Source organism: Protopterus annectens, chromosome 7.part0 (genome assembly GCF_019279795.1).
Source record: "Protopterus annectens isolate FY-2018-M chromosome 7.part0, PAN1.0, whole genome shotgun sequence".
Taxonomy (NCBI): domain Eukaryota; kingdom Metazoa; phylum Chordata; order Ceratodontiformes; family Protopteridae; genus Protopterus; species Protopterus annectens.
The window spans coordinates 678,856,191-678,880,920 of NC_056739.1; positions in this window are offsets into that span (position 1 = coordinate 678,856,191).

The following is a 24,730-nucleotide window of genomic DNA, read 5'->3' on the forward strand; positions in this document are numbered from 1 at the left end:
TCTACACATGGGGAACTGTTGGTGGGGATATGCGGACACCTATGAGCAGCCTCGCTCATTCATTTCGACTTTCTGCTGTTGTACTTTGCAGGGGCATGTTTATTCTGAGTGCTCTGCTCTCACATACACCCCTTGCACTCATACACGCTCCATGTATGCCAAGGATGTTGAGCAGATTGCCTTCGTTAATATGCATGGCACGCTGCTGTCCTACTCCTAAGCAGCCACTTTTGTGCAGGACTACACTAGTCCTGCATGGAAGATTAGTAAATCCGTGGGAATGTCTTCTATAGTTTCCATTGTGTTTATTTGTTCATATATAGTTTTCATCCACTTATGTTTTTACAATACTCTTATTGATTTAATATTTTTTTACTTTGAAATTTGTGCTAATTTTCTCATCAAAAATGTATAGCTTTTTGCTTGACATTTGCATACTGATGTAAATGTTATAGAGGAGTAGTAGTCAATGTATCTATATCGGTCATTAATGAACAATAATATGAGGGTCTGTTAGTCACCATTTGGTAATGTGCATATATCAATATCTATCTATCTATATATATATATATATATATATATATATATATATATATATATATATATATATGTAGGTTTACTATCACAATGCCGACGTGCACTTGCACGGCTATGAAGTATTCAAACAACAGATGTTCGAATACTTCATAGTTCGGCAGGTGATGTAATGACGTTACCATTGCGAATGGACTGTGCATTCGCAATTCTAACATTCACTCATGTGAGGGGATCACGGTACACTGCGGTTAAGGAAATACATCCCTTTCCTCACTGTAGTGCGATCTCGGAGTTGGAATATTAAGTTGGGGGGGTGTGGGGGGCACAGCCCCCTCAAGGGGTGCAGGGGCTTGCCCCCCTGCATAACTGTGTGTTTAGGCTAGTTAGGAAGGTAGTTACGGGACGGGTGGGAGAGCTGTGTATTGGCGAAAATGTCGCGAGTGACATTTTCGACAATACACAGCTGTTTTCGACATTAGGAGAATTCGGAAATGTTCATTTCCGATGTATAATCGAAAATGCAGACACGTTTTGTTCTGATTTTCAATTTATGATAGTAAACTTATATATATATATATATATATATATATATATATATATATATATATATATATGTATATATATTAAACACACACACACACACACACACACACACACACACACATATATATATATATATATATATATATATCTACATATACATAGAGAAAGAGAGAATTATCAAATTTTCTTTACTTCAGCATGTCAAAACTTAGTTCAGCCAACCAAAAAATGTTAAGCACTACACCGATCACAAATTGAGAACCAATGAACCAATGGCCTGCTGCTGTGATCAGTAAATTAAAATACAATATCTATGTCAGTTGATCACGTTTTCAGAAACTCTAAATTAATACTGGCGAAGTGATATGAAGGAATTTCTGAAAAGTCAAACATTAAAAAAAACACAGAAATCTATTGTTTTTTTTTTACAGTTTTCCCACACACCCCAGCTAATTATATATAACAAATCCTAGACTGCACTACATTGAGGAAAACAGTAAATTACCCAACCCTCACTGCACCACACTTTCCATTCAAAAGCTTCATGTTTTCAGAAATTCGATCATATCATCTCTCGTATATAAATTTCAAGTTTCTGAAAACCATTGGCACTTTTCGTCCGGGCAGTGGTCGGCACAGTGGTGCAGCGGAAGCATTTTCTCCTCACAGGAAGAAGTTTCCTGGTTCCTGGTTCAATTCTCATCTGGAGTGCTTTCTGTGCAGAGTCTGCATGTCTTCCCTGCATTTGTGTGGGTTTCCTCTGGGTGCTCCGGTTTCCTCCCACATTACAAAGACATGCATCCGGAGCGTTTCTCACTGGGCGTCTGCTGAAAATTGTCTTCGTTCCAAGTCGGACTTTCCCAGTTAACAAATGTTAAATAAATAAATAAATAAATATACAGATATAGATAGATAGATATATGCACACACACACACACACACACACACACACACATATATATATATATATATATATATATATATATATATATATATATATATATATATATATATATATATATAAATACACACACACACACACACACACACACATATATATATATATATATATATATATATATATATATATATATATATATATATATATATATATATATATCTAGATTCACTTTATATGCTCGAAATTCTGAAATATTGAATTTCAGACTCTCGAGCCCATAAATTGGAAAACCTAAAACACCGAACACTCAGAAGCGCAAAATTCAAATCTTGCATTTCGGAGATGTTGAATTAGCAGTTCTGGTGTTGCGCTATGTTCATGGATTCAGGTAAGTGTTTATGTTTTAAGGGTTTTGGGTTGGGGCTGTAGTGTGTTTTAGTGTGTTTTGTTACTGTGGTGTCTGTGTGCAACGGGGATGTAGCTTGTGTGGTGGTGTTTTGTGTGTCTGTGTATGTAGTGTGACCTTGGAGTTAGTATTTTTAAGTAGGGGGGATGTGGAGGGCACAGCTCCCCACATGTGGGGTGTAGGGGGGCAAGGGAGGATTACCCACTGCTTGTAGTTAGGATTGAGTTGTGTGTTTGTTTGTGTGGAGGAAGGTGTATGTATGTGTGTGGTATGTGTGTTGTATAGAAGTTGTAGTTTTGAATTTCACACTTCTGAGTGTATAGCGTTTTAGGTTTTCCACTTTATGGGCTTGAGATTCTGAAATTCGATATTTCAGGATTTTGAGCATATAAAGTGAATATATATATATATATATATATATATATATATATATATATATATATATATATATATATAATGGAGTATATGACAGTTGTTATAAAGAAAGAAAATACATTGCATTAGCTGAGTCAGGCTTATGGGTCTATAGTAACCTGGGTCCATTGAATCCCCAATTTTTTGCAAAGGAGTGACTTTGACTTCCATTTATCTGGAATGAAATCTATTCTTGAGACTTATATTGAATTACTTCTGTAGGGAAACAGACATGTCATAATTCACACTCTCCAGTAGGCAGCTGGTATGTTACCTGACACAAAGATGTAGTGTTGTTGACCTTAGATAGCACATTGTCAACTTGTTCTTGGGAGGTCTGTGGGTGGTGTAGATGTGGATATGTGATCCGAAACAGTTTTAGGGAAGGGATGAATCCTGACATAAATGTTTCCACTAGAAGAATGACTATGTCTCCTGTGTCTGACTATGTGATGTCATTTACTATTAACTCTGCACAGTGCTGGTCATTGTTTCTAAGGTTTGTCACATAATTAAAAAAGGCTTTCAGCTTATGCTTCACCTGGATGGACATTTTTACTTCTTCTCTGGCTTTAGTTGATTTGACCAGGGTCCAGAGTTCCTTATTTTGTTTAACAATAATGTTTCTTGCATATTGAGAGTTAAGTTTATTTTTGAGTCCAGTATGGTTTTCTTCTTTTATTATAGATCCAGATTATATTTAGATTCTCCTTAGTGATTTATTTTAGAATTTAGCATTGCATTTATTTCTGAGAGGATGAATGTATTTATGAAGTTATTTACATGTCCATAAAATTTTGCAATGAAGGAATCCTCATAAGCAGTGGGGTCATCCGGGTGGAAGGGACTTCTGAATTTAACCAGATTATCATTCAGTATTAGTAGATTGGCCTTTGCATAAACTTTGAATCTTTGAATATGGAGACATCACAAACGCAATGCCTTCATCTCGGGTGCTAGGCCTGAACCTGTTGTAGGCATTGAAACCCTGCACTGTTGTGCTGTTTTCATTAGGGCAGGATTCACGAAGGCTTGCACGGAGTGTAAGAGACGTGCAACACTCCATGCAAGCCTCGCGATCCAGGAACAGCCCTAAACTCCATATAAGAGACCAGCTAAAACGTCTCTTACACGGACTGGGCGTGGACATGCTAAATACCTCACTTGCAGCTGAAAGGTATGCAAATGAGGTATATTAGCGATCCACGAAGCAGAAACCAGTCCGTGTAAGAGACATTTTAGCTGCAGAAATGTACTCAGTTGACAACTGAGTACGTTTCTGCAAATTCCACAACAGAGCCATGTCAACTCCAAAAAAAGGGTGCATATGACTCAGGCAGCATGCCAATGGCCAAATATGTGGCCATTGGCAATATAACCCGATGCCAAAATATTAAAAATATAATTTTTTTTTAGCGCAGCCCCGCGCAAACAGGCTGCGCTGTATAAAATCATAAAAAAGAAGGTTATAAACCCACAAATGTGGGTTTCATGCAATACATGGAATGACAATGTAGGGACCAGCAGACCAAAAACAACATGGCCACTGTGTAGTGGTTGCTAAGGGGGGAAGCTGAGTCTAAGACATGTAACTAAGCATTAGTAGGCAATCTCAGGTAAATGAGGGTTAGGATACTGAATCTCACAGTCACATAGCAAATGAGCACAGTCTGAGTAGTGTAAGAGATACATAAGGGGGAGGAATAGAGTAGGAGATAGGTGACATCACAGGGGGGAATGGTAGAAAGAAATGCAGTTCATTGGAGGCCAGTGTAACATGACAGATGACAGACACAGATCATGGAAAGAGGTGTGCCACTAGATAAGTCATGGAAAATCAAGAAATGGAAGGTGTACACTGTTACTTACACCAAAGTTTCTTGCTGGGTGTGCATGCACACGTGTGCACGCCATGAAGCACGAGTAGTGCCGTTTGCGTGCGTGTAAGGCAGACTGAGCATGTGGGAGCGTGTTGGGAGATGTTTAACACTGTTTGCACGGTGTGCGTGTGTGTAGGGCAGGCTGAGTATGTTGGAGGCTGTTGACAGACGTGTAACAGTGTTTGTGCGGGTGTACATGCATTTTAACCCAAATAAGTAGATTCTGAACCGTGTAAGCATGTGTGTGCACGTGTAAGCAACTGTGAGCGTGTTTCTGATGGTATGCACGTTGCTCCCCCCTGAGGAAACAGAGAGGAAAAAGGAAGCAACAGAATTAATAGGAAGCTAGCAGGGATAACTGCTGAAGCTAGCAGGTGAAAACAATTAGAAGCAGGCAATTACACAGGCAGAATAGTAGCCCAGCCCAGCACTTAAAACTCTGAAAACAGTAGTGCAGGATGTTTCTCTTAAGAGACACTGCAAGACAGGAGTAAGCTAATAGAAGTGAAAACTGAAAAAGCTTAACTCAGAGCAGAAATGTTAGGGGCTGCCATAGCTGTCATAATGAGACATAGACAACTTGCTGAGAATGGTGACAATGCAGATGGTGCCAGACAACCCACAGTGAGGAGACGGAGAAGAGTGTACATGCCCAGGGTCACCTACCATGGGTTACATGAGCTGGCGATAGTAGAGCGCTATAGAGTGGACAGAGAGCTCCTGCAGCAAATTGTTGAGCTGTGCAGGCCACGCCTCACACACAGAACCAACAGAGGGGAACCCATCCCAGTGGAAACCAAGGTATGTGCTGGCCTAAGAATACTAGCAACTGGTACCCTCCAGAGACCAACTGGCGATATGATGGAGATATCACAGGCATCAGCCTCCAGGGTACTGCACCAGTTCCTGGATGCCATGTCAGCACATGTCGGTGATCATGTATATTTCCCCAATGCCCGTGAGGTATTGGCCAGCAATATGCATCTCTTCCAGCAAATAGCGGAATACCCTGAGGTAGTGGGTGCAATAGACTGCACGCACATGCACATCAAAGCACCAGCTGGTGAGTGGGGTAGGGCCTACATTAACTGCAAGGGCTTCCCCTCCATCAACTGCCAGGTCATGTGTGATGCCCAGGGCATAATAATGAATGTGTGTGCTGGCTGCCCTGGGAGCTACCATGATTCCCACATATGGCATTTGACGCAGCTGTACCAGACATTTGCCAATGGGGACATCCCACACGGACACCTAGTGGGGGATGCAGGTTATGCACTGGAGCCGTGGCTGATGACACCCATCAGAAACGCACACACACCTGAACAGGAACGCCATAATGAGGCACACGCACAAACATGTAATGTAATAGAGCGTGTGTTTGGGCTGCTCAAGTCACGGTTCCGGTGTCTGGACACATCTGGTGGAGCCTTGCAGTACACACCAACTACATGTACCCAAATTGTCATGGTATGTGCTATGCTACATAATATGATCTTGCGAAAACAGCTGCAGCAGGACCAGCATAGGGCCGGGCCAAACAGCCCCCCACCATTGCCAAGGCCATCACAGGCAGAGCGTGACTCGGAGGATGAACAACCTGAGCCTGCCAAAGTAGGCAGAAGGAGGCATGCCCAGTATGCCCTGGCCTTGGCAAAGAGGCAACGCATAGCACATACACTGGCTCAGTAGGAACCCTGGGAATGATACCCCCTCTGACTCACTCAAATAATAACATGGATGTCTAAAATGACATGACCTGCTCACATACATGTACAGGGAAGTGTAATATGCACATCCGACAGAGGCAGCCCTGCAGCACCACCTGAGGCATGAATACCATGTGTTAAGTAATGTAACACCATGTACTATATGCACACATGAGCACCCTGACTAACATCCACCCTCATCAAGCATGAAGCCACAAAATGACGATGGGATGATCAAGTGCAATAACTGGCTGAAGTAATGCAGTTAGTCAAAGGGGAGCCAATGTGTTTCAGGCTGGGAAGACATGCGGAGCATGACATGATGCACCACCTGCTAGGGGTGGCATGCACCTATCATGCCATGCCCCATGGATACTGGCAAAGGCTGTCAGTACCCACAGCATGCCCTGAATAGGTAAGTCTCAAAACACAAACCCACCTTCATAGGTTCTACAAGGGATAGGAACCTAGATGTAATGCTACCCAATGACAGATGTCTAAACAGCAAGATGTGTGCAGTGTAAACGCACACAGTATGGAGAATGTAGATACCAGTCCTGTAATAGAGAACTGGGTCAAGGCTCACATCAGTACCCTAACACTACCAGGTCACACCTCATACTGTGCTGTACAGCCGCAAAACATGGAACAAGCTACAAAAGGAGGGTGACTAGCAAGAAATGGCAAGGATAACCACACCCCCATGTTGGTACCACAACAAGAAGCAACATGGATTAGCCATGGTCAAATACCAATGGCTAAAACCGCCTCCCAGTATATAGCCTGCTGCAGACTACTGTCCTAATACCAGGAACTGCACCTGGCCTATGTTGGAATACATGAATATATCAAGCCCCCCAAACCACATTATATTGCTTGACTGAAAATACCCAGACATACACCGAGCATTATACTAGCACCAACACAGTAGGAGAAAATTTCCCAGAATCCATAAACCAAAATGCCCAGGAACAATGTACCACTCCCACAAGAGGGGTAAGCATACTGGATGTGATAATCAGCAACATGTGTACTGGATGGCAAGATGAGAAGTGCACCCCTCACTGGTAAGACCAGACCATAGAGTAATCACACTGGATATACACATCCTGACCCCAGTCCCTGGCCAGAATACCACAGTGAAAAACATGTGTAAAGCATAGGTTGCAGCCCTCAAAACCGATGTTGAATCCACAAAAGGCCCTGTGCAAGTGCAGAATATGGGACACACCACAGAACATGTTATACAGGCATTCCATGAACACAGCCAGGAATGCTTGGAGTATGCAATCACAAATAACAACAACACACAATGCCATACACGCAGGCATCTGGCATGCTGGACTCCAGCCATTACCAAACCATGCAAGAGAATGAGGAAGCTATCACATGATAGAGTAAACATAAAAAGGGAAGTAATCACTGACCAGTAGTATGGCAATAACATATGTCCACACATACAATCCACTAAGTCCAGCCACAACAAGTAGAATCTGTGAATCCAGAGGCAATGTGACACCAGTCCCAAGTACACAGACAACCACAACACCCCCAATAAATAAAATATATGTGATAGATGCATCCATGTATCCAAACCAGAGGTTGAGCTCCACCAACTCAGTACTGTCAAAACTAGTCAGGAGAAGAAGGTAACCACATACACCACAAACCCAGTCCCACATAGACCTACCACAACTGTAAACCAAACACATAAACACAGACAAATATTCCTGGAGGCCTTAATTATAAACACACCACACCAACAGAAGCCTCCAAAGCAAATCACAAGCAACCACAACCTTCAAACATAGCACATGCAACGAATAGTACGCAAAGCTGGTGTGCCAAACAGTCACAGGCCAGAAGGAGAAACAACATGCCTGATACAGTCGTAATAGGTGTCTGTATAGGCAGACACACTGCTGTCCCACTCACCAGACTGAACAAGGGAAAGGGTAGAGTAAGCTGCCTGTAGGCTGCCACAAAATGCCACATAACACAAGTACGCAGGTCACCCCAAAGCAAGCAGAAATATGATGCACTCAATGTCCATGCTGGTGTGAATTACCTGCGATGTACCTCCCTGGTCAACATGAAAAGAGACATGGATGGTCCCTCTGAGTATGTACCCCAGGCCGGTATGACACTGGCTGTGTGCAGCATCCAACCCTCACCAAGAATGATGCCACAGTACAAACACAGAATGCTCATGTTTAACAGCTGGCACAGTTACAGCTGTCAGTCCAAGAGGGTCTAATGTCTGTCTGCTTGAGATGTCAAGCATGACAAGCCATGCTGCTGTTCCAGGGATGGCTTGCACCTGTTACCCGTGTGCATCTGGATACTGGATAAGGCCTTTGCCGCCTCCATAGAGCCATATGTAGGCAAGGCCAAAAAGACTACTCACCACCCTAGAAAACATAAGTGGTAGGAAACATAAGGGTAATGCTGACCAATGCCAGATGTGTAAACTGCAATATGCATGCCCCTGAGGCACTTCCCATTATGGAGAACATCGATGTCTGTGCAGTGACAGAAGCCTGCTGCAAGCCTAGTGATAGCACACCAGCACTACTCGGTTATACCACATATCATGTGTTATGGCCCCAACACCTGCACCAAAACATCAAAGGAGGGGGAGTATCCATATGCAGCACAGACACCCATATTGCCAGGTAACTGGCAATGCACAAAGCAGCGGAGACCACCCATGTGCACATAACTGTAGTCAAAACTGCTGTACAGTCTGTAGCATGCGACAGACCACACTCTCACACACAAGAACTCCACCCAGACATCCTGAAGACACTGGACAGTATGAATGTCCCACCAAATACCAGACAAGGTACACAGAAATTACCACATAGGTGTCAAACCATTATGTATGCAAGGAGTAATCAGGGACCTAGGGACACAGGTCGACATTGATCTGTCATGTGACACCCACAATGCCAATGTGGCTATGAAGATTGTCGATATTGGACACCGTATCATGAAAGGATTCACATCAACATCAACAGAGGTCACTGTGCTGCTGTACTGTTCCCTTATCAAACCCATAATCTAGTACAATGATTCATATGGGATGTACCGTATGTGACACCTGCAGCGGTTCGGAAGACCTCATAGTTACCCCACCAACAGGATAAAGGGTGTGAAATATATGTCATATGCTGCCTGGCTGTAGACACCCCAGCTGACTGCAGTCACAGACTGCCTACACAGAGGCATTGTATGTCTATTTTACAAGGCCATGTCCAACACAGGAGTAATGGACATGCTCCACCACAGGAAATCAAAGCCATTGGAGCTGTGAGAGTCACAGATGTCAGCCTCAACACATAATGAAATAAGATGTGCTGGAGGGACAGATACATAACCCAGAGGCTCCACACACCCAGAAACAGGATCCCAATCCATGGTAGGCATAGCCCCTCACTGACACCCCTCAACAGGAATATTGCCAAGTGGATGGATGACCGTACATGTATACTGGGGGTCCTCACTGTGTCACGACCAGACAGAGGCACAGTGAAGAACTTCATAAATGGCCATAATTGAACATAGCAAGGGGTGGTGAAAGACACACACACACTCTGGCTAGGCTTACTAATGGCCTAGGGTGTATAGCCTAGTATGAACCCATTAACCTATGAAGATACAAAACGTACAGGACACTAAGGATAACCACAAGGGTTACCCAACTGATGGTAGGAACCATGTTGGGCATCCACAGATATGCTCCGAATCACACAGATATTACAAACAACATACCAAACACACACACATATTGCTAACATACAACCTGTCAGGTGCAGTGCAAACACCCCCCTCCGCCAGAGTGCAAAATACCTATCCCAGCAGACTGATGGTCCCCTGACATTGCAGATGCTGAGGTAACAGCCATCATCTGCAAAGCAGAACACACAGCAGCAAAGGTATGTGATGGTGTCCTGTGCTGAGGCCAACATGGACTCCAAGAATAATGGAATGCCAAATCACACTACTGCCCAATGTCAGCCTTACCACAGGATATGTACCCAAAGAGCAGTGTACAACAACAGTGGTCCATCACAACAAAGGTGTTGCCTGAATGGATACTCCAAACTACCACCCCAGGATCCTGACAAGCTTGTTCTGCACAGCTATGTATGTACCGCAGACAGAAGGCTATTGTGGACCTACTGATACTGGACCCTACACAGTGTGGCTGTCGTAACTGCAGAACCTGCTCCTAAACATGTCTCACCCATTTGAAGCAGGCATTAAGGTCATTGATGAGGGCAATGTGATCCACACAGTGTAGCTGGACCGTGCACATGCTTCTAGACAATACCGTATGAGTTCAGTATGGATATGTTCACCAGCTTAAATATATACCCCTATGTCAGTAGAGGGGTTGCAAACCAGACCAAGGACAGAACTGACATGGTCAGACATGCTGCATCCATGTCAGACTACAAAGCAGATATGACTGGCATCCCACAAGGCCTGGTCTTGGCCCCCCCCCGTTCTGTATATATGTCCCATAGGTATAGGCCAACATGGAAGGACTGTGACTGAACATGTATGCAGAGGAGTACAAACAGCCCACCATATCCGACCCCCAGCTGACACAAGCAACCCACAAAAGGGCCACCTACAAACAGACAACTGTAGCCATAGCCATGTCAGCAAGCTAATTGCAGAACTGTGTATAGACAACCACCGTGGATATACAGTAAGTGCCCACAAATTACCACACAGGTGTTAACCCATGAGGTACCTAACATGTAATGTGAGACCTGGGTACAAAGGTGATAGATATCCTGCACTGGACAAACATGTGGCTGTAGTGTTCGCAGAAACATATACTATATACCCACACAAACATGAAGGTTGGCAGATGTAGATAAGGGGAACTCACTGTGGCTCTGCAGTCATCCTCCATCAGCGTCACAAGTGACTACAATAGCCCCAGTGGGATATACCACAGCAGACACCTCCATCAACTGTAAAGTCCACAACAGTACCCCACCAGGAGTAGCAAAGAGCATGAACAGATGCCATGTGTTGCCTGAGTAAACAAACTACAGCCCCACACACCACCATACTTCCCAGCTACAGGAAAGCTGTGCCTGATGTATGAAGCCATGTCCAACCTGGAATGAATGAACATGTTGCACCTTGTACAATCTGAATGGCAGTGAGCTATGCACATGAGAGACCTGAACCCCAGCACTGACATACATAGGACAAGCTGTACAGAATGATCCATAACACAGAAGGCACCCCCACTCTTCAGTAAACTCCTGGTACAGGTCAGCCAGAGAGTCACATATCGACACCCCTCAAGAGGAATCCTGATGAGTGGATGGGAGATGGTAGGCTAACCCTGGGTATCACTGTTATGTCAGAGGTAGACGGAGGCACAGTATACTAACCATGACATACGTCATGGCAAACTCCAGTTACAATGTGTGTCGAAGGACAAACACACCCTGTGGCTAGCATCAGAAATGGCCTAGGGAACATTGCTAGTGTTTGTCATTGTCCACCCATGTTGTGGAATACACTAGCAATGTTGGACGAGCCTGGTGTAGGTAGTCCATATCTGAACATATTGCAACATGGTCATATGTGCACAACTGGCCCCTACACAGTCTGTTGTGCTCACTATGAAGATGTCAAGTAGTCATAGGACTAAAGCCCAGGATACTGTCCACCACAGTGAAAGTACTGAACCAGTACACTATACGGTACTACAGTGTTAGGTCATTATGAAAGTATGTTGTGAACTGTCTGCAAAGTATCCCATGCAATCCCTGCAGGCACAGTATAATCCCTGTTGTGGCAGACATGAAGCAGTTGGCCAGTTAGTACACAACATGACACCCAACACACAACCATAAACTTGAGATATTGTTGAAGTGCACACACACCCAAATATGTGGTGGACTTCAGAGTGCAACATATGGAAAGCTCACACTGGGCATGCTCGCACACTTTGATAAATGAGGCATATGTCAGACAACATGCCATGGAAAGGCTGAACTGGGCATGCTCACACACTTAGGCCATATCTCCGTTTAGCAGTTGGCCACACATATCTGGTATTTGTACGTGTCAGTCCAGGAACCAACCACAACACAGCAATCAGCCCAGTGCACACAGTAAATGACTACAGAGACATAAGTGATATAGTGGATCGCCGTCATATGCAAACATCTTCCACAGATACACAAGTTGGTCATAGGAACAGGGAATGCTATGGCAATAAAGACCTGCAAACAGTAGAACAGCACAACAAATATTGTGCATCCGACAATTGAACATATGGGTGTAGAGGTCAATACTAGGCTTGTTGCCCAAGGGAATGACAGCTCAGCCAGAGTGTGCTTGGCATCTGCATCCCCAGGACAGTAGGCTACTGTGCCACTGTAAAGTAGGTCACAGAAGGCAACATGTGAGGCTAGTGAGCTGTGCCTCTGTCAAGCAGGGGCACCGTGGAGGTCCCAGGGATTGAATGTGCTAAGCCACAGCCATGTTGTTGGTGTGTGCTGTGAGAGGGTTGCTGAGGATCTCTGACAGTAGGTCTCCGTCAATAACAGACTGAGGGGAGCCCTATCTGCATTCTCTGGATGATTCCACTGTCAACACTGTGTTGTAATGAGTATGTGTGAATGAAGTGCCATGCCAGAACTGTTCACAGATGTCCTCCCTCTGTGGGCTACAGCTCTGCAATGTATTAGGTCACTCTGTCTGTTGTATGGTGCATATATGGCTGGTGTACAGCTGACAGGTGTCTTGTTGTGGAGCAGTCATGAGTATATGTGGGATAGCATGACCAATGCAAACCATACACATGCTCATAGAATGCAATTGTCAAGGATTATGCTGAGTGGCCAGTATAGTCCCCCAGCATGGGTCCTCTGAAGTCGTCGACCCCAGTCTACACAAGTGTAGAGTCTGCTTGTGCTAAATACAGTTTGTGTGCAGTGACAACCTTGCCTGGGGGTGGGGATGGGATATGGATGTCCAGGGAAAGGTGGGTATGGTCAGATATCAACAATGGTGGTCTACCTCTGGTGTGGAACAGTGAGTACCCACGTTGCAGATGGACAGGTGCAATATGTATTCCCCCATGTGGCTGTGGTGTGTGGTTCTGCCATAGTACATGGACCCACAAATTGTAGTGGCTGTAGGGTAAAGTGGTAGAGGCCTGAGTAGTTCTCACACACAATATGCCTGTACCTGATGTTAACAACAGGAATGGTGTATGTGAACACCTGCATATCCTGGCAGTGTACCCAGGGAAGCTAAGTGTGTGTCCTGGATGTGGGTGTGGTGTTCTGGACTGGTTGTGTTGTGTGTTACAGGTCCTGTGGTCCCAAAGCATGGTACAGAACATAACCTGCCAGTGCGATGTGCATATCTGACCCTGACGTAGGTGGCTGCAAATGCATATATATGCTATCCCCCACCTGACAGGTAGTACTACATGTACATACCTCTGTAGAAATAAAGATGTCAGCACCCTATAAATACTACAGGTGCAAAACAAATGCCCAGTATTTCGGATAGTGAGCTCTGCTAATGCGTCTCCCTCAAGTGTCATAATGTAGTTAGGTAGGGGTTCGAATCCTGCAAATGCTCAGTTTCTTTGGGACCATGTAGACTTATGGGAAGATTTAGTACTGGATGTTGTGTGCGGTGTAGGGTGAGTAGTTTCTTATTGTACATGATCGAACAGTTATAGTTGGGTTATTGTAATATTTTTATTTGGCAGAAGTGTGTTCAGTGTTCCAGAATTCAATGTCGTAAGTTTTTGATTACATGCATTTTCACTAAACTGGTCTCAATGAAATGGGTTTCAACAATGTCAGCTTCTGTTGATTTGAAGTAGACCCAATTATAGGCATTGTAGTAGGAGAGGTTATCCATAGTCTCTGAAACAGGTACCTTTTATAATTCACCTTGTAGGTGTCATTTTAAATTCTTCTTAAATAGTTTAAATGCTTGTGCATTAGACATTGCAGGTTAGAAAGTCCCAGTATGCAAAATTTGAATAATTCTATTGAGGAGCACGGAAACAGAAGGAGGCCAATAGGCAGCCATCTTGGAACTCTTTGGTCAGTTTTTCAATCAAATTTTAAATAACTGTGATTATTAATGATGTATGTTACACATTTATCTGATGAAAAATGGCAATCCATTTTTTAACACAAATGTTTTAAATGTATATTGATTTATTAATATGTTTATTTAATGTTTGTAAACCAGGATAGTGCACTGACCTTTAAATGATAGAAAATATCAGATTAAGTATGATTTAGTAGACAAGATCAGATTAAGCATATTACAAATATATGTATAGTAGTGATTAAAGGGAATAGCTTCAGTATATTGCAGGGGGTAGAGTTATAAAGAAGTATTCAGATTCCTTGGTTCATGCTGAGGGAGGACAGCTTAGGATTATATTTATGAGAACAGAAAGGGAAACATTCTACAAACTAGTGGCCATAGGTAGAAGGAGGCATACTGCACGTGCTTGGAAGAAACTGTCACTCAGATTAGATTATGTTATAGTAGCGTATTTAAAACAGATGCAGTTTGTTCTTTGTTCTTTTTTGTCATTAAAGTAAAATCTAGACTGACATCTAAATAACTGAAGGGGGTGGTTTGTTGCAGGACAGGGCACTTAGACAGAATATATTTGTTTATCATCTGTGAAGTATCAATGAACATCATGTAGGTCATTTTACCAATTCATTTTAATGGCTTTTTGAGCAGACATGGCTGGAGGTTTTGTAGAATGTTTTTATAGTTGTTTAATTATGATCATAGAAGGATTTATCACTTGTGTAATGATAAATAGTCAGTAGAGTTATTGAAAGTATGAAGAGAAAAGATGAGATTGTTGTACTCTGCGGAATTCCTGCAGTGATTTTTTGATTTTTTTTGTGGTGTTTAAAAGGATTATTGTATTTGACTATGAATGTGTTATTTGAGAAATAGCTGAAGAACCTCTCTAACATAGAAGGTCCAAGCTTAAATATGCAAGGGGAACATACTAGTTATGATGGTGCATAATGCTATGAAAAATATGACATTAAGCTGAGTGCAAGACAATGTCTTAAATAATGCAATTCTCAAAGTTCAAATGAGGATCACACAACACATTGTAAATAAATAAAATAAAAAGCATACAGTGAGACATGCACTCAAAGACATCACCATCCAGTTCTAACCCAGCAGATAAAAGCTGTGGGCAACATTATGAAAAGATTAAATACATGAATGCTTTCTTTTCCTCTGGACTTTTTCTGGGGTGCCAACACTTGTGAAAAGATTATTGTTTGTCTTGCTGATACAATATTCAGAAAATCCTAAACTAGTGAGAAATAAATATTAACCCATTCTCCTATCAACATGCATTAACCAAACTCATTATAAAATAAAAAGGGGAAGAATACCTTTGAACATGGGCATACAGTAACCCAGTAAATTAGATTTAGCAGTATATGCTATGATAAAATAATAAATTATGAGACATTTAGTACAGTAATGTGCTATTGAAGTCTATCTTATTTAAACTTAGTTGAAGTAATTTATTTTCTTGATGCAGAGGCCAGTATTGATTTGATATTCCATGTTTTATAGACACTACATCTAAATAGTGAAAGTTGTTTTAAAGCTAATATTTATCTTGTTTAGTAAAACAAATTTATATAGAAATGTACATTGCTATGGCAGTAAACTGTATATAAAGATAAATATGCCCTTAGACAAAAAGTCAGTTATAAAGCAATGCTGTTGTTGTGTTATTTCTTCACTTTCCACCATTTGTTTAATAAATTGTATGGAATTTGTCTCACTATGTAATTTTAAGTTTATCTTTCCTCGTGCTTAGCAGTCTGTTCACTGCTTAATTTTCACTCTTCCATACTCATGATCTGATGCATTTAAGCTATTAAGCATCTGCCTTATTGTTGCATAGCAAGATTTGCAACAGAAACAAATGTGGCATTTTGATACCATGATCTATTTCATTCCAGTGCATTTATGTTAATATTTAAAAAGAAACACTTGATTCCTTGTAACTTTTTTCAGAAGAAGTGAATGAATATAAATCAGGACAGAGATGCATAGAATTAGTTATCTTTCTTGACAGAGATACATTTATCACCAGCAAAGATTTTGATTTCTGCAAGTCAGCACATATGTTCACAAAAATGAGTCATAACTTTCCTTCTGCTAATGCGATTATCTGAAAGATAATGTGTCAGACTGAAGAGTTCAAAACAGAATTCAATAAAGGAATGCATTTCCTATGATTAAGTTTAACCTGATGTTTGGATTTTTCCATAATAAAAGATTGTGGCAATAATTAACTGAAGTTGTATCAGCAGTCAGCAGGACCAACATGCTAGGACATGGCTGGTAGAAGGATATAATGACAATATGCATACAGGCTATACTGTATTACTGTATGGCTGATGTTAACATACCTGATATAAATGTCATGAGGTCTCTTTCAGCAGTGCTATTTAAAACATAGTTGCCAATTTATCCAGTTATTTGACTTCTTTTAGTAATAACAGTTTAAGTATGACATCAAAGAATTAATAGTGGCCATCAGAAGAAGCACTTATTCAATAAATATTTCCAGTCTCTATCTGTTATAATAGTAGTATCAGCTGAATTAAAACATGTAAAGAATTAAACCAAATGACATGTGACATAAATAAAGAATTACATATATACTTTCAGATATAAAACATAAAACAGATAATGTCAACATATTGTATGTTGATCTTCATACTTTTCTCTGACCATATTTCAGAAATTTACCAATAAAAATAATTCTGCCTATCAGAGAAAAAATGTATTCCCTAAGAAGCTGCCATATTTTTCAAGATTAGGACCTGCTATATGTAATCATCTCCCCAGTGAAGTAAAACACAGTGCAACATTGAAATAATTTAAAACATCAATACAGGAACATCTACAGAATGATGTTCTAAGTACCTGCTTTCATGATCCTGGCTAAATAACACAAATACTACATTCTCTACTTTCTTGACATCAGTTAAAACTCATTGGTATGAGTAGATATTTTTACATATTACACTGTGTATCTAAACTTTATTGTATAATTTTGTTTATATATCTCTTTATTTTCAGGAATAAATGCTATTTCATATGTATAAATGCTATACAAACATCCATATGTCAATGTTTCAACTGGAGTTTTTGTGCAAAGTTCATCTCTGTTATACTAGCAATTATTTGATTGGACTTATAGTTCACAAAGCTAATTTTTGTCCAAATCTATTCTTTACGAAATGTAAATATAATATCATATGCAATGAAAATTATTGATTTTTTTTTAATTTTTTTATCTATTTATTTTTGTTTACTATTTACTACTATCTACTATTATGAGTGTTATCAATAACCAGGCTATATTTGAAAAAGGTCAGTTGACTAGTTCACCTGCCCAGTAAACAAATGAAAACACATGAGTAAATACATGCATAACATAAATAAGTAAATAAACAAACAAAATCATGTGTGGCAACGTTGAATGTTACAAAGACATTTCATGAAGGAGTTCAGCTACAGTTTTTGAGTTCAAAATTAAAATATGTCTAATAATGCAGCCTCCCTGTCAGTACAAAGCACTTCAAAACAATGGAGAAGTATTATTATTGTAAGAAAGACAGAGCAATGTATAGTCCCCTGTTCACTAATCTTCTGTGCAGGACTAGCTTAGTCCTGCACGGAAGCACCCATTTAGGAGCAGGACGGTAGCGTGCCATGCATATTAATGAAGGCGTGCTGCCAGAGCTCCTAGGCTTACATGGAGCATGTATGAGTGCAGGGGCATGTCTGAGAGCTAATAAACATGCCCCTGTAATGTAGAACAGCAGAAAGTGGTAAGAAATGAGCGAGATCGCTCATAGGTGTCCGCATATTCCCACCAACAGTTCCCCATGTGTACAACAGCAACAGTACATAAAAATCAAATGAAGAAACCCCTTTATTTTTTTTTTAAATCCGAGTATAGCTAACCATAGGTGCGTGGGTGTGCCCATCGCTTAGCTATGGCTAAAGCAGCTTAAAAGGCTGAAGAGGATAACATGGTACATATATACAAATGAAGCAGCACAGCAATAGTGTAGTGGGCAGAGCATTCACTTAATGAGCAAGCATTCCTGGTTTGAGTCCCACTGCAACACAGTCTTACATGGCAAAGCACGTTATAACCAATATTTTTGTTGCAAAACCCACTAAATAACATATTTATAAACTGGAGTACTGCAGGAAATGCACATGTGAAGTGTCAGTGTCATAATGAATAAGGCACTAGTAAGCAGGTTTAAGCACAAATAAGCAGTAGTAAGCATATGTAAACAAAAGTAAGCATGTTGCAGTGCGTTTGCGCGGTGGTAAGCACTGCCTACACAGACTAAGCAATTTAGAAGCTGAGTGTAAGCGGAAGTTAGCAGTGCTTAGCTCCATGCAAACCTGCTTACAACTGCTTTAATCACTCTGTATCCAATGGCCCATATTCTGCCCAGCAACAGCCTCTGCAATTCTCGAACCCAAGACCCTGTACACTACAGTCACAGTAGTTAACCAGTAAGCCACCATAGCAGTACATAAGATTGAGGTTTCAACAAACAAATCCTCACCATAGGAAAATTAAACTGAAGATGTGAAAGGAATCTATGTACAGTGTGATGTTGTATAACCTGCCACATAACATAAATATGTGAACTGGAGTACTGCAGTAAGGCCAGATGTGAGATGTTATTGTAATAAAGTGCTGAAGTCCCCAGGACCCCATAAAGTGTAGGTACACATGAATCACGTATACCAGACACAGATATAACATGTAACGAATAATAAATCAATGCCAAAAGGAAAATATAATGCTAATTAAATATTAAGCAATGCTAAGCATTGCACAGCTCAGCTTATTTGGTGTGAACAATGTGTAGGCTGGCTAACTCAATCTGCCCAGTGGTATACCCCTTTAAGCAATGCCAGCATTAGGTAAGCAGGTGTGCCCATAGCTTAGCATTTTCAAAACCATCCAATCACGGGAAAGTGTGGAAAATCGGGTGTATTTAAACCCCACAGGCACAAATATTTCCCATAACTGGTTGCAGCTCCCTACTGTAGGCAGAATGGCTGGAGTTGGGGAAGGCACTCGATTTAGAGCACAGCACTGGGGCACCCAGGATTCCAGATTCATGGCATGGCTCCTGGTAAAACACCATGAGCAGAGACTACTGCAGGGCCAGTACCAGGGCTCTCAGTATAAAGTGGAGGCCTGGGACAGTTTCACCCATGACCTCACCAGTGCCACTGGTAACCCCTAGACTGGTGAGCAGGTCAGGCATCACCATGCTGACCAGAAGCAGTGGAGGGGTGATCTTTTGGAGCAGTGGATCCAAGAATCAAGTCAGATGGCCAATGCCCCAGCACTAAGCACTCATTCTACTACATAGATAATGATTGTCTAGCTTGTGTATACTATGGATAGGTAATGGCTAAATATCACTGTATTTCTCTGACAGCTGCAGATGAGCAGGCTGCGAACCAGCAAGCCCATGCTGCTAGGCTGCAAAGGCTGTGTCGTGAGGCAGGTTAGTAATAATCTTGTATGTACTGTCATAACAAATAAATATAACAGTTCTAGAAAGTGTTGTACCAGTATAAAAATGTATTATGTATGGGATGTACTGAATAAACTAGACAATATGGTAGGAAGACTGTCATATAGGTTGTGTGGAAATAAAGGTGTAATATCTAGTGATTAAAAGTATAACCCCTGGAGTGCTTGTGTACATTCTGCTTTCATATGTTGTCGTGTGTTGCATTCTATAAATAGTACTGTTGTAATAAGCAGTGTTACCCACACTGTTGAACGCAGATAAAATGTGTAGGAGGTTCAGTATAACAATGTTGGAAGTCCCAAGAGGTCAGTCATATTGTACAACTGAGGGAGACTTAGACAGAAAACAGTGGAATGCTTTCCACCAATTCCCTGATAGCACAGTGTACTGTGATGTCAACTGTAATATTATTACCACACACAGTAGGGGTTTAAATCCCGGGAGTGGTAGTAAGTTGTATGCATAATCATACCCAACAACCGTATAGAGTCTGTGAGAATATTCAGATAGAAAGCTGTATGCATAATTAGACCCAACAACTGTACAGAATATGCTAGAATGTTCAGATAGTAAGCTGTAAGCATAATCATAACCATCAACTATACAGACTGTGGCAGAATGTTCAGGTAGTAAGCTGTAGGCATAGTCATACCCCTCAACTGTTCTGATCTGTCCAGCATGTCCAGATAAATGGCCCATAGCTGCTGCCCGGTAACCTGCTCCCCTGACAAATCAGTGTGATGATCCAAGAAATGTAGGCAGCTTTTACTGACATATAACTGATAGCCAGACCTGAACATAGAGAATGTATATGAAAACAAACTTGTTATTGTAGCATCTCACCCAAAGTATATGACAGCTATTCTCAAAATATGTCACATTAACACCTGCATCCTGTCAAACCTTGACCAGAGTGTGTGCAATAACAGATTGTTAAGTATGTTGTATAACATCAACATGGAATCAGGGAGTATATGTAGAATTTGTCAGGTAGTGTTAACAAAGATTTCCTCCACAGCTATAACAGGTAAGAGGTGTAGACTGTAGGTACAACACAGTTCACTCATATACCTGTCTACAAGCATGGTATCTGGGAGTATGTGTAGAATTTGCCAGGTAGTGTTAACAATATTTTCTCAACAGCTATAACAGGTAAGAGGTGTAGACTATACGTAAGACGCAGTCCATGTATATACTAATCTACAAACATATCATTGTACAAAGTAAGGCCATTGGGTGGTGTAATAATACATGTAAGGGACAGATCACTGCAGTGACTAAGAAAGTTGTGAAAATGACAGGGATATATTAGTTGTTAACTGACCTCTCTCTCACCCCCAGCATATGTGCAACAATAACCTAATTACACACCTAAATGGGAACATGTACACTCCAAACTTTTGTTGGGACATATCTCTTATTGGTTTATAAATATTCACATTTGGTTCTATGCATGTGCCATGTTAATATACTCCCATATTGGTGGCCTGTTGCCATCAATGAAACCTGCATGCTGTTGTAATGGCCACTGTTGTCCCATATATGCATGTGTTCTGTTCACCCTGCAACTGCTGTAAATCTGGTGTCTCGGGTTAATGGGAATACCTATGCATACTGTTATAGCTAATCCTGAATGCTGTTGACTATTACAAACCGATATCTGTCCTAAAACTGCAACACCATAGCTCGTATGGGAAGGCCAGTCCCAGTGGACCCACCTCAGCTGGCCGTGGCACTGGGCACCAGCATGTCTGGGGCCCAGCCTGGGACCACCTTCTCTGTTGGCCCTGCATTACCTTCAGGTGGAATTGCCTCAGGGGATGGGGCTCACCCCCCTCCAGGAGCAGGGGTGAAGAGGTACCTGTCACCCATCGTCAGGTCCGGGCTGTGGTGCATAGGGAGCTCGACAAGAAGATTCGAGACCAGCTACACCAGCTTGAGGGACGTGTGGCGCAATCAGAGGGTGAGCCTGCCCCTCCTACCCAGCCCCTAGAACAGCCACTTTTGGGGCCATGAAGGTGCAGTGGTGACTGCCCATGGGTGAGGACCTCAGTCCCACTGTTTCCATTCGGGGGCTCATGGGCTTGCAACTTCCAAACAACCCTCCCCATCCAAGGTGTTTACCCCCCACTTGTCATATACTGCCCCTGTACATGTCTTATTTGTCTTGTCTTTTAACCTACCCAACCTACCTCCCCAAATATACCTACTACCCCTCCCCAACATCCCACTCTCACCTGAAAAAAACAAAAAAAGCCATCTGTTCCCACAAAAAAATATCGCCCCATACATAGCTGTCCATTTCGCACAAGTGTCTACTGGACACAAGTAATACAGTATAATTGGCATCACAATGAATTATTGTTGTCCTCACCCCCACCCAGGGGTTAGAGTTTTCAAATCTACCTCCAAATTCAGTGTATATGCACAGCTGTTGCTGTAGAAGAAATGGGCAGCTATGGACCTTCCCTACACCCTTCCTGCACATTTCTGGCTATTTTCCCTACTGTCTTTCCCTCTTTATGCCCTTTTCTTTTAAAGAAATTAGCATGGGGTAAGCAGGAGTAAGCACTTTTAAGCAGCAGTGAGCGGGTTTAAACCTGTTTGCATGGGAGTAAACACTGCCTACACAGGTTAAGCAATTCAGAAGCTAATAAAGTATAAGAAACTGTAACTGGAAATTAGCAGTGCTTAGCTCCACGCATACCCGCACAATCCTGCTTACAACTGCTTGAAAGTGCCTTAATCACTCTGTATCCAATGGCCCATGTTCTGCCCAGCAACAAAATAAACAGCCTCAGAAAGGCTCTAACCCAGGACCCTGCACACCATATACAAAGTGATTTACCACTAAGCCATGGCAGATATACATAACCCTGATGTTTTCACAAACATATCATCCAGCACAATCATTCAACAGTACAGGAAATGTAGTAATATCATACCGCACAATCTCTTAATTCAAGAATTCTGCACTACGTGTGCCAAAATGTGGGTACAAATAGGGATATATGTCAAATATTGTTCTGATACAATTAAAACATTGCTAGTTAAACAGTCATATGTATTGAAACACATATTTTGAAGGAGATGAAGTCTGAAACACAAAAGGTGTCATCATTAGTTACTGACTTCAGTCCTGAGATCATCCATGTCAATTGCCAAGAGAATGAGGTACAGGCCAAAATTATGAGCCAAACATGCATGGACATATGGATAAATATATATCTGTAAATGCAGACAGATAGACAGCTATATATATATATATATATATATATATATATATATATATATATATATATATATATATATATATATATATATATATATATATATATATATGTATGACTCACAGATAATCATATAACATCAACTGTATATAGATAGATAAATATGTTCATATGTATGTATGTATGTATGTGTATATATATATATATATATATATATATATATATATATATATATATAGAGAGAGAGAGAGAGAGAGAGAGGTTTTACATATATAATTATGCAGATATACATATATATGTATATATATATATATATATATATATATATATATATATATATATATATATATATATATATACATATATACGGATAGAAGTGTGTATAGCATTTCCACATGGGAACAACATCCTGAACCACTCACTACAACATAACAGACCATATGCACTGTTAATGGGGGTGGGGGCGCAAATGAGGGATACCTGGTAATTAGTGCTGTGTTACCCCCTCCACAGCCCTAACAGATATGCTGTGCAATCCAATATCCATCACATGCAGTTATTGACTCCAGGACCCTCCACAACACAGCTACAATGGTTTAACAGTAAGCTAATTAACCTTTAAAATGTCAGGGCAATATCTGTAACATATCATTCAGAAAAGTCATTCTACCGTAGGGAATGTCAATGTGGAAGGAGTAAACATTGCAATGGTGCAGATATGCACACATATCTATACATTGGCAAATATATATATATATATATATATATATATATATATATACATGTATATATATATATATATATATATATATATATATATCCGCAGTAAAAACCAAACGGTGCTGGCAAGAGTTACCTCCAACAACAATGAAATGAACAGTAAAAAACAAAGCAGGAGGTAGCAGCCTCGGCTATGAAGACTACAGCTTTATTAGTAAAAGAGGTGAGCGCTGTTGTGGCACCAGCCACTTCATCAGACAATCAAAGAACAGTAAAACACAGCATTTATGCCAAGCTTATCATTGCCATCAACTACCCAAATAATCCTTAAAACCATATACCTAGAATAAATGTGTTATACCTAGTGTGAAAAATTTTAAAAGCTTAAAATTAAAAACAGCTTGACAATAGAAACAGCATATCACATTATACAACTTAATACATACAATATAAAAGTATAAAAAAGTATACTAATAAAGTTGTATTCTACATAGCCATGGCTGCTACCTCCTGCCTTGTTTTTTACTGTTCATTTCATTGTTGTTGGAGGTAACTCTTGGCAGTACCGTTTGGTTTTTACTCTGTGGATTCATTTACATTACGAGTGGTGCTGGACATGGCAGAGGGAAATGTCTCTATTACTGAACTGGATTATGCCCTGAAAATGGAAATTGAAGGAATTTTATGCAAAGGAACCTGCATGAACTTCTTGAGGTCAAAAAC